This window comes from Lissotriton helveticus, chromosome 6 (assembly GCF_964261635.1).
Source record: "Lissotriton helveticus chromosome 6, aLisHel1.1, whole genome shotgun sequence".
In the NCBI taxonomy this organism is placed as follows: Eukaryota; Metazoa; Chordata; class Amphibia; order Caudata; family Salamandridae; genus Lissotriton; species Lissotriton helveticus.
This window is the reverse complement of record NC_136067.1, coordinates 1,568,156,386-1,568,170,088: the sequence shown is the minus strand read 5'-3', so window position 1 is coordinate 1,568,170,088 and position 13,703 is coordinate 1,568,156,386.

The window sequence follows — 13,703 nt, the reverse complement described above, 5'->3', positions numbered from 1 at the left end:
TGTGCTGTGGTACTTCCAAAGCAAAGGGATGCAACAAATGTACATAAATATGTTGCAACTCTATGCTTCTCTCTGCACTGCTGCACAAACTGCAGACATACAGTGACACAGGCATACTTGCAAGCATGTCTGTGTCGTGAAGAGAATGTTTTTGTGCAGGAAGGGACACTTTCCTGCATAAAACCAATCAGTAAAGGCATTTTCCTCTTTCAATGTATGCTGTGCAATGCAGCATACATAGAAAGAGAAAACATTAGGAGAAATGAAACCTATTCTCCTTGTTGTGCCTTGCTACACCAACTGGAGGATGCTGCAGCATTCACACACATCTCCAAATGTATGATTTCTGATAAATCTGGAGAAGTGTCTTCTTCTATGAGTATTGTGTGGAAACACCCACAGCAACACCTATTGAACGCCCTTTCAATGCAAAGTGGTGTGTATGAAGGGATCGTATTTACAAGGAGAAGAAAAGCTACACAGAGTGGCTTTTCCTCTCCTGGTAAATATGAAGGAGAGTCTGGCGCCATCACTGTGTTACAAAAAGTGACATATTATTGGTACAGGATGCTTCTAAATCTGCCCCATAAGTGCTTAGGTATTGGCAGACTATTACAATAAAAACATATTGCCTGTTGATTGATAGAAAAATTGCATGAGAGTGACAGAAGGTAAGCAGAGATTAAAATAGTTGTGGTCCTTCGATAGTTACAATGGGAAATGTTATGAACCAATCAAATCTTTTTTTTTCAGGTCACATGGGATCCTATGACAGAGAGATTCCAAAACTACATAGATATAAACTTGAGTATTTTGAAGAGAGTATTAATACTTTGTAGCTTCTTGCAGGTCTGCATACATAGTATATAAAGAAATTCATTTGTACTAGGTTAGTGACTAGGCCAATCCTTAAGTATATGACTAATAACTAATAAGTAATTTCAGTACTGCAAAGAGAGTGAAAGATACATCTGTAAGTACTTGGGTTTTAGCAAAGAGATAGGATTGATACATAGTGCTGCATGAATGAATGGACAAGTGGTAGTGACGAACAGAAGGTTTCCTAGATTGATTAGTTACTAACTGAATATTTAAAAGAGTATATCATTTCTATATTAGTGATTGGAAGTTTGCATACATACTGCACAGAATATTGTTGCTGTATTCGTTTTTTCCGTTTAGGCCATTCCTTTGATACTTGACTAGTTAATTAAATATTATCATTGTTGTAAAGAGAATACATGCTTCCAGAAAGCAGCACTGCACTGTATTGCAGAGAGGTGGTCTAGGCTGTGCCATTTTTTACATCTCTCTGCAACGCAGTTCTGTAGTGCTTACTGGACATACGTAGTGGGCTAGTTGGACTCTTAGAACCCTTAGGATTCAAGGTGACTTATTCTCCCACCATAAAAAGGTTATAGGGCGTGTTTACACAGTGGTGAAGGAAGGGGATGTGGCCTAATGTGATATGTGCAAACACACCCTGTGGCATGTTTTAAGTTGAGGAATTAATCCTGAAAGTCCCTGGGTTCTACTAGCCGACCATGTCCCTCTATTAAACATCATAGAGCTGCGTTGCAGAGAGGTGGTTCGAGTCCATGCCCCATTTTACACCTCTCTGCAATGCAACTCTCTGGCACTTTCTGAACCTATCTGGTGGGTTAGTTGGCCCCCAGGGACCCTCAGGATTCAGGGGGACTTTATCTCCCAACTTAAAACGCCCACAGAGCATGTTTGCACACATATCAGCTCAGTCCTTCCCCCCTTTCTTCACCAGTGTGCAGTGCAAACACAGCCCATTGGGCGTTTTAATACTTAGTTAATCTTACCTGGAGAGTAGTCAATTTGAAAAAGTTTTAAACATTTAAATTTCAGAAAATGTCATATTTAAGAATTAGGATCTGTGAAAGAAAAGAAAAAATTCAGTTATAATATATAATATTATATTTTTTACAACACAACATAATTTGAACATTATATAAAATATTTTGTTTGCCTCTTTTGCTGTTGTCAGAATATATTGAATTTTACTATAAACAGTGATTTCAATGTTACGCATCACATAACAGCAGGCAAAAAAAACAATCAATAAGATTGTTTAAACAAAAACAAATGTGTGCAAAAATATTTACAAAATACGTAACTATTTCTCAACATTCCGTAAAAACAACATCCTCAATAACATACCATATAATACAAATCACATATATAATAAATGCTTTCTTCTAAGAAAATTTTCTTACTTCAATTTGAAAGAACATGTAATGATAATTAAATGAACAATTCTTTATTATTTTCATATACTTTAAATGATGTTCTTTAAAAATATATGCTGTGAAAATATCTGAGAAAAAGTCCTTAATTTAAATGTATACCTTTCCTCTAGGCCAAATGGTATTCCCGAAATCCTTTATGCTGAAATTGCCCAATAGTAATTATATTTATACTTTTTATCATATTCTTAATAGGCCGAATTATGTTCTTAACACTTGGGGGCAGATTTATGATAACCTGGGGATGCGCCAGTTATTTTGCGCCGCTGCTCCGCCACCCATGGTGCGCCGCATTTACAATGCGGCGCACCATGGGGCAAAAACGGCACAGATGCGTGACGCATCTGTGCCGTAAAGGTTGCGCATTGCTGGCGTTGCGTCGCAAGCGCGATGCAGCTCCAGCAAGGCTCGGGGGTGCCCCATCTTTACAATGCTGCGTCAAGACCTACGCCTGCTTCAAGCAGGCACAGGGTTTTGACGCAGCATTGGCCTGAAAGTGACTGAGTGAAATCTTATAGATTTCACTCAGCCACTTTTGCGAGGCGCACCTGCCCCGGAACGCCCAACCTCCGCCGGAACGCCCACAAGTGGCGCAGGGCTTTACAACGTGACGCATCTGCCTAGATGCGTCACTTTGTAAATGGGTCGTAGGGATGCGCCACGTTTACGCCGCAGTTGCGTGACGCAAATGTGGCGCATTCCCAACATAAATCTGCCCCTTTGGCTTTAAAAATATTAGGTAGCAATTTGGTAATTCGCTAGGCAAACGTTGTTTTAAAACCAATTAAGCATCATTACAATATGTCCACCCTTTATTGCATTTTAAATAGACAGTGTAATATCCAGTTCTGGCAGGGGCAAACAGCGTTGGTGGGTTCTGGAAGGACCATCATGGAAAATAATTGCTACTGCTACAAAAGTTCTTCCTGATATAGATAGTGACTTGCTACAAAATGTTTAATTAGAGTTTCCAATTTTCTTCCATCAGCTCTACAACGTTGTATCATTACAATTATATATTGTCCAAATCTTTGTATAAATAATGCTGATAACATTTCTGATTTGCATTCGCTTCACTCCATGTTTTGATTTGCTGCGTTAACTAGTTTGTTGAAAGACACTGTTTTACAGTGTGGTAATGTCAAATATGTAAATATTTCAGTATCTATGTTAGTGCTACATGTAAACATACAATTTTCACATTCATGTTCATGTTCCCATTTATAACGAAGGCCAAAAATAGTTTCAATTTCTATTCCTTCCTTTTCCAATACTGCAAGCATATACATTAGAAATTCCTGAGCATCTTGTTGAATATTCTGCGTAAATTGTGTAGAACCAGAACATATGTCCAAAAGATTACGAATATCAGAAACACTTTGTATTTTCCTTTTATCAGTTCTCAATTTTTCATAAATACAATGCAACAAGGAACAAAATCTTTTTGCACGATTCTCCATACTTTGCTGTTGCAAACTTTCTAGAAAAAAAAACATTTACCACTACATTAGCATACCAGTTGATACCTGAACTATTTTCTAAGTAATACCCAGCAATCTCTTCAATAGTGTACTTTTTCTTTTTGCCTGCAATCTCAACATTACATTGATTTTTTCATTCTGTATAATACAGGAAATTCACCTAAATTGGGAGTATACACTCTTCTTAACCAATTATGCTCTTTTACACAGTTTGCACCTGCACAAATCTTTTTCTCATCAAAATCAATCAAATATTATCCATATAAAGTTATGACTCGGTACAAAGCAACATATACCATACCCTCTTTAAATACGGTACTTCCAATGTTCACCAAAGCACTGTCTACACTGAAACCTTGAGATTTATGAATAGTCATTGCATATGCCAGAGAAAGAGAAAACTGTTTTCTATGAACATATACATCTTTAACAAGCAAAAAACGAACTGAACTGAACTGAAATGACCAATTTTTTTTACTTCTTCAATTTGATAAATTTTGAGTTCAATTCCATCTCTATTTTGATAATTAACAAAATCAACAACTTTACCCATTGCTCCATTTACTAAACATTTTTGCACATCCAAATTATGTTGTAAAATTACCCGACAATGTACACAAATATATCAATTATTTTCTAAACCAGCAGTTTTAGATATAGATTTTTCTAAAGAATCCAATTTTGTTCTTCATTTTTCCATCAAAACAATAGATTTTTCCTTCATGCTCTACTTTATCAATGGCTTCCATTTTTATTATTTGTTAATTTTCTAACTTCAAAAGATGTTCATTGAATATAGAACACGGACGCTATGTTGGCATTAAGCAAATTATAGATTATAGATTTATTTTCTGCAATTTCCATATATATTTTTTCAGGAACTATATTTTCATTGGGAAACAAGTTTGTAAGTAGTCGACTTTGCAAAGCTTGTTTGCCATGTTCTGTCAGTACTTCAATTCTTTTATCATGAAGAATAGTTCCATAATCAACATCATTTGCCTGTCGCATATTTGTAATGAGTTCTTTGTATTCAAAATATGACCTAATGTTAACATTTCCAACACTTCCCAAAGACTTTCTGTTGTCTTCTGTCCTTTTACGGGAGTAAGTTGCAGTAGATCTCCAAAAACTATGACATGTTTTCCTCCAAATAAGACATAGTACTCTGTTTTAAGAATTTGCTGCATTCTTAAGTGCACAAAAGCAAGCATTAAGTTTGAGGCCATGCTTTCCTCTTCAATAATTAGAAGTTTCATTTTATTTAGCACTCTTGAAACTTCATAACAAGCTTCTCCAGATAGCTTGTCATATTCCAATTTGTTTTCATGCTCTACAGGTAGCATAAGTAAACCATGCAAGGTGACCCTTCCTTGCTGTGAACTGCAGGACGTGGGAGTTTGCCTGTCCCCTCTTGCCCTCGCTGTTGGTTGCTAGCTGCTCGCCGCTCCCGCTGCGCGGGAGCCGCTTCGCTCGTGGGAGGACCCAGCACCCACCAACGCTGTTTGCCCCTGCCTGGCTGCTGAGTAAAGTGGAACATCCGTGGAGGCTGCAGGGATAGCGCGGCAGGGACTCACTATCCCAGGAGTCCCTGCTTGACCACGTGACATCCGGTCAGCGCCCCCCTGCGTGCCCCGCCCACCACCGCCCATCCTATAACACATCTTGCGGGACGCAAGCAGGACGCCGGGCGAAGCCCGGGCAAAGGGCGGGCCGTCTGTGGCCGTCCGGGGCCAGCAGGGGCCGGGACGGACCAGCCCTCTAACATTTAAGGTAAAATAGAGGATTAGTGTGCAGGGTTAAATAACATTGCTAACTGTGTTACTCGACTTTCATGTCTGTACACTCACCAATGGCTACTCGCTCAGGTAGATGCTCACGGAGAGGGGGAAACTCTACGTTAGGGACCATGGATAATTTTATTACTCGGGCGGTCTCTGTTGTAGAGAAAGAAATCATATTAGCTGAACGTAGACTATCACGAGAATACTTTGCGCATAAGCGATCCTCGATGGGGTCACTTGCACAGGCTAAGTCTCCATCAAATATTATTCCATTGGAATCAACCACCCCCCTAATCCCTAGCGACCAGCAACCTTGTGTCATTGATCTGAGATCGGATAGTGACCTTCTTGTAAGATCCAGCACCTGTAAGCATAACACTAGCAAATGTTGAAACAAGAAATTCCACTAATATCACGGTACCTGTCCCACCGGTCTTGCCCTTAATAATGATACATGATACTCCAACAGAACAAATGCTACAATCTCCACCTCAGGAAAACAAGTAGGGCTGCCGTAAAACGGAAAAGACTAGTTACCCCACGTAAAGCCTACAGACTAAAGGCTCTAAAAAGAATTCGTAAAAACTACATGCTTGGGGGAGTTCATAGTAAACCACTAGATATTGACTCTGTGACCAATGGGAGAGAACGAAGCGAACCTCCGGAGTGTGATCTACCAAATGTCTCTGCTGGTTCCGTTGCGGTCACAGATCAAGTAAATAATCTTGAAGAACTACCGGTACCAGACTTGTTGATGGAACGGATCCAATCCATTATGAGCTCCTTACTGCAACCAGTAACTGATAGACTGAAAGGACTCACGGACCGTTTGGATAAATTTGAGCAGACATCCTTGGACAATTTTTTTGCCCTAAAATCATTGGTTAAACTCCATTCTAAGATAGGACAAGACACTGTAAGGATGGAGAAGAGCCCAATGTCACCTAAATCAGTGCAACCAGCTCACCCATTTAGGAAGGACAAGGTGGCAGATCCAACTGGGACTAATGCTGCATTAGGAGGATCAAGAGCGGAGCTCCTCAAAGGACAACCGCCCAATGGTGGTCTACAACAGGCTGTTCCTCCAAAGCCTGTACCGCGTAAATCCAAACAAATACCAAATAATACTTCTATGAAACCCATGGATGGGATGGGTTCCACAGTCCCCACATCAGTTTGTGGTAACATTAATAACATTCAAACATCTGACTGTAACATAGGATCTCAAGCGCCAAGGAAGGTTCCAAATGCACACCTCCCACCAGGGTGCCAACCTTACGTGGTAGTACTTACTGGAGTTCCCCCATTGAAACCTAACAAAAGAGAGTCCTATGATGAACTAAAAAACAAGACCTTATACTGGCTAAGGGAAAACAGACCTCTACCCTATACTGCTAATTGCCAAGTAATTCAAGTCCGAAGAGTTAGTTGGCTGGGTTCTAGGCAGAAAGATATTGAAGGGGACTGCATTTTGGTTAACTTTAAAGATCCCTCTGTAGCACAACTTGTGTATAGCCAACAACCACGAACGGATAACCGAGGAATTGGAACCTGCGACCTTAGCTACTTTTATCCAATGCAATGTAAGCAAGTTAGCAGAGTCCCTCAACAGCTAGGTCTGATGGATAATAGATACTCATTCTTTGATCCCCTAACTCCGGTTGACAGAATACGCCCACCAAACATGGAAATGGACAAAAATTGGTCATGGTGGGGCCACTGACAAACAATAGAAGGCTATGAACTTAATGGATCATCTCTTCATAGGGTTTGTGCGCAACAGTGGGAATCAAGTACATCACCAAAAATAGGTACTGGTGCATTGTCCTCTATAACAGAGTCAGCTGAATCAACGCGGGCAGGAAATCTGTCTGGAAGAAAACTGGATGGCTATCAAGAGAAGGATTTGACTGATCCTTGTAGTATTCAGGCTCAAGATATATTACCAGCTTTAAACAAAGAACCCTGGGATCAGGCACGTGGAATAGCGACTACGGAGGAACCCAACGATGGGGAAACATTGAATACAAGCAATAGGCACCCAGTCAAGCTAGTACAAGGAAAGCCTACACGAGATCTAAAAATCATGTCATGGAACATCGCAGGGTTGTCAAGAAACCTATGTGATAGAAATTGGAGTTCCTTCTTGGAGGAGCATGACATTATATTCCTACAGGAAACATGGGCAACTAACATTGTACATAGACTTGGCTATAAAGCATTTTATTGTGGGGCAATTGCATCAGTAAGAGGCAGACCTTCGGGGGGCTTAATAATTTGGATAAGTATATCCTTGGACGTTGTTGTATCACCCTTGTATATTGTTTCTAATGATTTGCTTGGGGTTAAATTAGCCACGAAAGATCTGGGTGATGTCTACATGATAAATGTTTATAATAGACCAAACCCACAAAACAAACAATCAATGGTCATAGAACAACTTAGCACCTATTTGTGTAATCTAGAGCCTGACTCTAAAATAATCATAGGCGGGGATCTTAATTGCCAATTCGAGCCGATAATGGGGCTCGAAAACTTATTAGAAAATTCAGATAGAGCACACGATATCCCCCCCTTAGATAGTGCAAAGCCAGTAAAATGCACAGTGGCAGCCATACAGATTTATGAACTGACTGTATCCTATGATCTAAGAGCATGTAATGGGCGGCTAGACCCAGACAAGCCAGCTAACAATACATATAGTAAAGGATTGTCTAAATCTCTGATCGACTTTATGTTGATTTCAACCAACCTTTGGTACCTATTGTTGGCCTTTAAAGTCGTGAATAGACCAGAAAGTGACCATTTTCCCTTGCAATTGGGGTTACTACCGGATCCATTCTTGACAATCGATAGCGAGACTGAATGCGAGAGGGAAGTAGCTGAGGTCGCTTTTTCTAACAACAGGAAAGCAATTAAATGGCCCTATATCCTAGCAAAAGAAGACACGCTTTTGGGCATTTATAATACTTTCTCAGAAATCATTCCCTTATATGAAAATCTAAGGCCGGGATCTGATGATGTCCTAAAAATGCATTACCACTTAGTAGATTCATTAACCCCCCTCTTGAGCAAAACTTGTAACAATAAACAAGGTAATACAAGGAGGCAATTGGAACTAGAGACACCATGGTATAATAAACAGTGCCATCTAGCTAAAACTAATTTAATTATTGCCGTGAAATCTAAAGATCAGAAGAGGGTTAGAGAATGCAGACAAGAATATAAAAGGCTCTTGTATAATGCTAAAAGGGAATGGGATGATTTAATCTGGGAAGATCTACTGAATGCTGCTAGGAAGCATGACCAATGTACCTTTTGGAACCTGATAGCCAAAAATAATAAAAAAGGTAGCTCCAATAGGGACTTTTTCCTGGACGAAAAAATCTGGTTTGATCATTTTGTAATTTTATATGATCTGGCTGGGTCACCTCCTGAGTATAACTATCTTGGATCTTCTCCCCAGTGCACCAACACAGCGAAATTTAGTATGGAAGAAACTCTGTGTGCAATAAAAGCAATTAAGGCTGGTAAGGCACCAGGCCCGGATAAATTACCTGGTGACTTGTTTACTCACAATATTTAAGTATGGTGCCCTTACATAAACTTTCTGTGTAATTCCATCATTTTGGGAACCCCGATACCAGAAACTTGGAAAGGGGCAGAAATAGTAACTATTTATAAAAAAAGGGGACCGCTACGACCCAGGCAATTACAGGCCAATTCGTTTAATTGACATTTTACAGAAAATTTTTGCCAGACATATTTTAAATAGACTTTTAACTTGGATAGAGGAATCCGAAATCCTTTCTAAATATCAAGCAGGATTTAGAACTAAGACAAGCACTGTTGACCAGGTGTACAGATCCATGTGTATTTGCTGGAAATATATCCAAATAAAGAAGTGTAGTATATATGTTGCATTTGTGGATTTACGCTCAGCGTTTGATCTTGTCCACCGTTACTTATTGTGGGAAACTTTGAGGAAGATGGGTGTCCCAGACGAACTGTTGGCCAACCTTATAAAGCTCCACACTGATAATTTTGCTAAAGTAAGGTGGGGAAGAAATGGCGAATTGACCCAAGCCATACTGGTAAAAAGGGGGGTTAGACAAGGGTGCGTGTTGGCCCCAACCCTTTTTTCTTTATTTGTAAATGATATTCCCACCTACCTAGCAGAATGTAATCATGATTCCCCTAAATTGTGTAATGAAGCAGTCACAGCATTGTTATTCGCTGATGACACCATCTTAATATCCCAAACACCAAAAGGCTTGCAAAATGTAATAAATAAATTCAATAGTTATTGCGAACTAAAGGGGCTAGAAATTAATTCATTAAAAACCAAGTATATGGCCATTAATCCCCCTAAATCTTTCAAGAAGAACTTGGCCTTAAACAATACTAAACTTGAGTACGTGGACTTTTTTGATTATCTTGGTATCAGGCTAGATAGCAGAATGTCCTGGAAAAACCAATTAGATAAAAGCAGGATAACATTTAAGCAAAACTCCCTCCCTATTCTAAAAATTCACGGTGGGAGTACTTCAAAAGCTATAACTCCTGCGATTGAAGTGTTTAAAGCCAAAGCACAATCTGCCGCACTGTATGGGGCCGAGATCTGGGGGCCTCATACAAAAAAAACATTTGACATCGTGGAAAATGTGTTCTTTAGACGTCTATTAAGACTACCAGGAAGAACGCCCCTAGCACCAGTTTATCTTGATATTGGCTTAAAACGTACGGACTATTTGTGCTGGTTGAGGCCATTGATCTATTGGGTAAGATTATGGTCTACCCCAGAACTCGCTGACTACAGAGCAGGATTATTGGAAATTAGGGAGCTGGACTCTTTTAACTCAATCAAGTGGCTGAGACATGTATCCCATTGGCTTTCAAAAATAGGCCTTTCACACTTCTGGAAAACACCAGCAATGTCAATCACTTCACTAAATATTTGTAAAGAACAAGTAAAATCTGCCTATTGGAATTATGTGAATATCCATGTATATGAACGTGCTACTGGCTCATTAACGCATAAGTTCTTGCAATTTAAGGACTACCCTATATTTGAACATTTCATGGATGAAATTGAGCCACCCTTGGCTAAAACTGTTTTCCTCCAATATAGATATGGGGTTTTACAGATTAATGCGAATACTTGTCGATGGGGAGGAGCAAATAATGATCCAAACTGTAAATTGTGTGATTTAAAACAAGGGGAGGACGAGGCTCACATACTCTTTTTTTGCCCGTCATACAAATTGCAACGTAAGAAATGGATCATACCTCTTTGTAAAAACCTGGGCACACGTTCGTACAAAGAGGCAGAGAGATTACTTAGATCTTCAACCATTAGGTTGATAACATTTGGTGTGAGCAGGTATCTTCTTGGTGTCTGTTTGATTAGAAAGAGACTTGGAATGACAATATAGGATTTAAAGTGTTTTAATTGCTGGCATTTTTTAATTATTTATAATTGCATTAAACCGTTTTTAATATTTGGTCTTGTAAGATGGCTTGATCGTAGAAATTTCATTAGTAAATGAGTAAATGAACCAGTCTAAAATTACAAACAATTGGAATGATGGTCCTGGACCTACTTTCGTTGCACTTTTGTATATTATGAATGTTTTGCTAATTGTAAACAAACTTTTAATTATGTTTATGTATGTATGTATTGTGTGTTGGCTTTATGACAAAGTGTCGAATAAAAGCTTTACAACAACAGCAATGTAATTCCTTTAATGATGTGTGCTGCCAACCCAGTTGGAGCAGTTACAACACAGGACAAATGTGAATCAGTTGTTTTCTGTAGATAACTGGTCAAAACTTTAATTAAGAAGCTTTTTCCTGTTCCAGCTTGACCACTGACATACATTCGGATAGCTTGAAATGATGTGCATGTGCATTCTTTCTTTTACTGACAAAATCCATGGTCAATCTGTTGTCTCACTTGCTGATATATTTCTTTCTGTTCAACATTTAGTTGTTCTTACAAGTTTCCTAAGTCCATAATATCTTCTTGAGCTTGATGCATTGCTGCTTCCACTTCATTCATCACGATTGCCGCTTCATTTTCAAGAATTGGTTGTTCTAGTGGATCTTGACTCAGTGGAGCAGAACTTTGACTGTCTTGAGAACTGTCTTTAGCAATCTCAGCTGCAATAGTAGCTTCTTGATCAATTTCATCATTCAACATTTTTAGATAATTTGCAAAAACTGTACATTCTATGTTTTTTTACAAGCATTGAAGGCATCTTCATAGGTCTGAAAATCTCCAAGTAATTCCAAATCTGTACGTCAGGGTTTCAAGAGTAACAAAAGTGTTAAATATATTAAAATTCCCTTTTGTCTGGAGTATCACAACTCAGTTTTCTGTGATTAATCAAATTTCCTTTCCTTTGTTTCACCAAACATCTTTCGGAACCAATCATTGCATATTTTCCATCATTTATGTTTTCCGTAGTATTCCGTTTAAAAGTGTAATATTGCAGCACTTTATAGAGACATATGTTCTCAAGATGATGACTTCTATTTGGATAATATGTGTCCAACATGTTTGTTTTGACAATATCTGTACTTTCTTGATCTTTTTCTGCTAAATATTCGATTTCTTGTACAGATTTTTCATTTAAGTACTCGATTTCCCGTTGCAGCAAGACCTAGACTCACCCAATTGATTCTTCTAGATTTTGAGTATTAACTTGCAGATGATAACCGATCTGATCATTCATCCGCTCCGATTTCTCGATGGGATAACATCTTCAAACTGAAACTATATAATTAATTACTACGACTTTTCTCGTGAGAAATTAATTCCCACATTTCTTTTAACTCCGTCTGTTCAGATTTTGTTAAATAAGATGTCACATACCGGGCAACAGCAATGGAATTATCCGCAACATACTGAATATCCATATTAGCATTCCACATTGAGAGAATAACTGGATTATAATCATTGATATATTTTGATACTTCACTTCTTCTCAAATTGTATGTATTTTTGTGAGATTGTCTAGTAATGGTATGTCTCATAGCTGATATAAAACTGTTTACTCTTCCTTTGGACGTGGAAATCCAAAACGACATATGGTATAAAACTTTTCCTTAGACTTGTTCTTTCGTCAACAGTATTTCCCACATCGATGACTTTGGAATCGTAACACTTGTTGCCTAAAAATGTTTTCATCTGTTCTTTTTGGTATAGCACATGTCGTATATTCTTCAATAAAAGACAAAACAGTGTCATCCGAATCATTTCCAAATTCAGGTGCATCCTTACTCCACAACAGCATATGTATATGAGGAGCACCTCTAGCTTGATACTCTTTTCTCCAAAAGAAATCTACAACTTCTCCGAAAGGAGGATTCTTTTTATTGCAAATAAAAGACATCATAGCTTCAAACCTCTGATTGAAATAGCTGCATACATTAACAGGATCAAAAGAGCACAATTCTCCAGGTGTACTGTATTCAATATTTTTTAGATTTGAATTTGCCTTTTGAAGAAATTCAAGTAAATCGTCCCAAGCGTATTCAGCACAGCTTAGGGTAAGAAACCATGTAGGAGTTCCTAAGTTTCTTAGCATACATTTAAGTTCTCCATGACGACGATATCAATATTCATTAGTACCACGCTGACATGCCATCAAATGAATCAGCTGAGATTCTAAATTATCTTCTCTCTGATGTACTTTATACATACATTCCTTTACTGAAACATTTTAAAGATTTACTCCTATTTTAATTATGTGGTTGACTGCACATGAAAGTCCAGACAAGTCACTCTCAAACAAAAGATGAAATATAAATGGGATACATTGTCGAAATCTTGGATCTTCTGCATACAATCTTGTTGTTCGATATTCAGATGCAGGAATCTGCACTGATCGTTCATGATATCGTCCACCTTCTCCAATTGGAAACAGCTGCAGAAAACCATGAGCTTCCAAACTTTTCTCCCATACCCTTTGCTTTTTACATTTGGAATAATTCAATAGTATTCCCCATCACTTCTTTCACATGAAATGGATGTACACTATAATGTTCATAGATTTCTTCACTTTGGACATGTCCACTTTTTCAATTTGACACCTTGACATTTCAGTTTCATCTCCTAAACATCTTAATCTTTTGTTTAACACTTTTTTTACTATATTGTC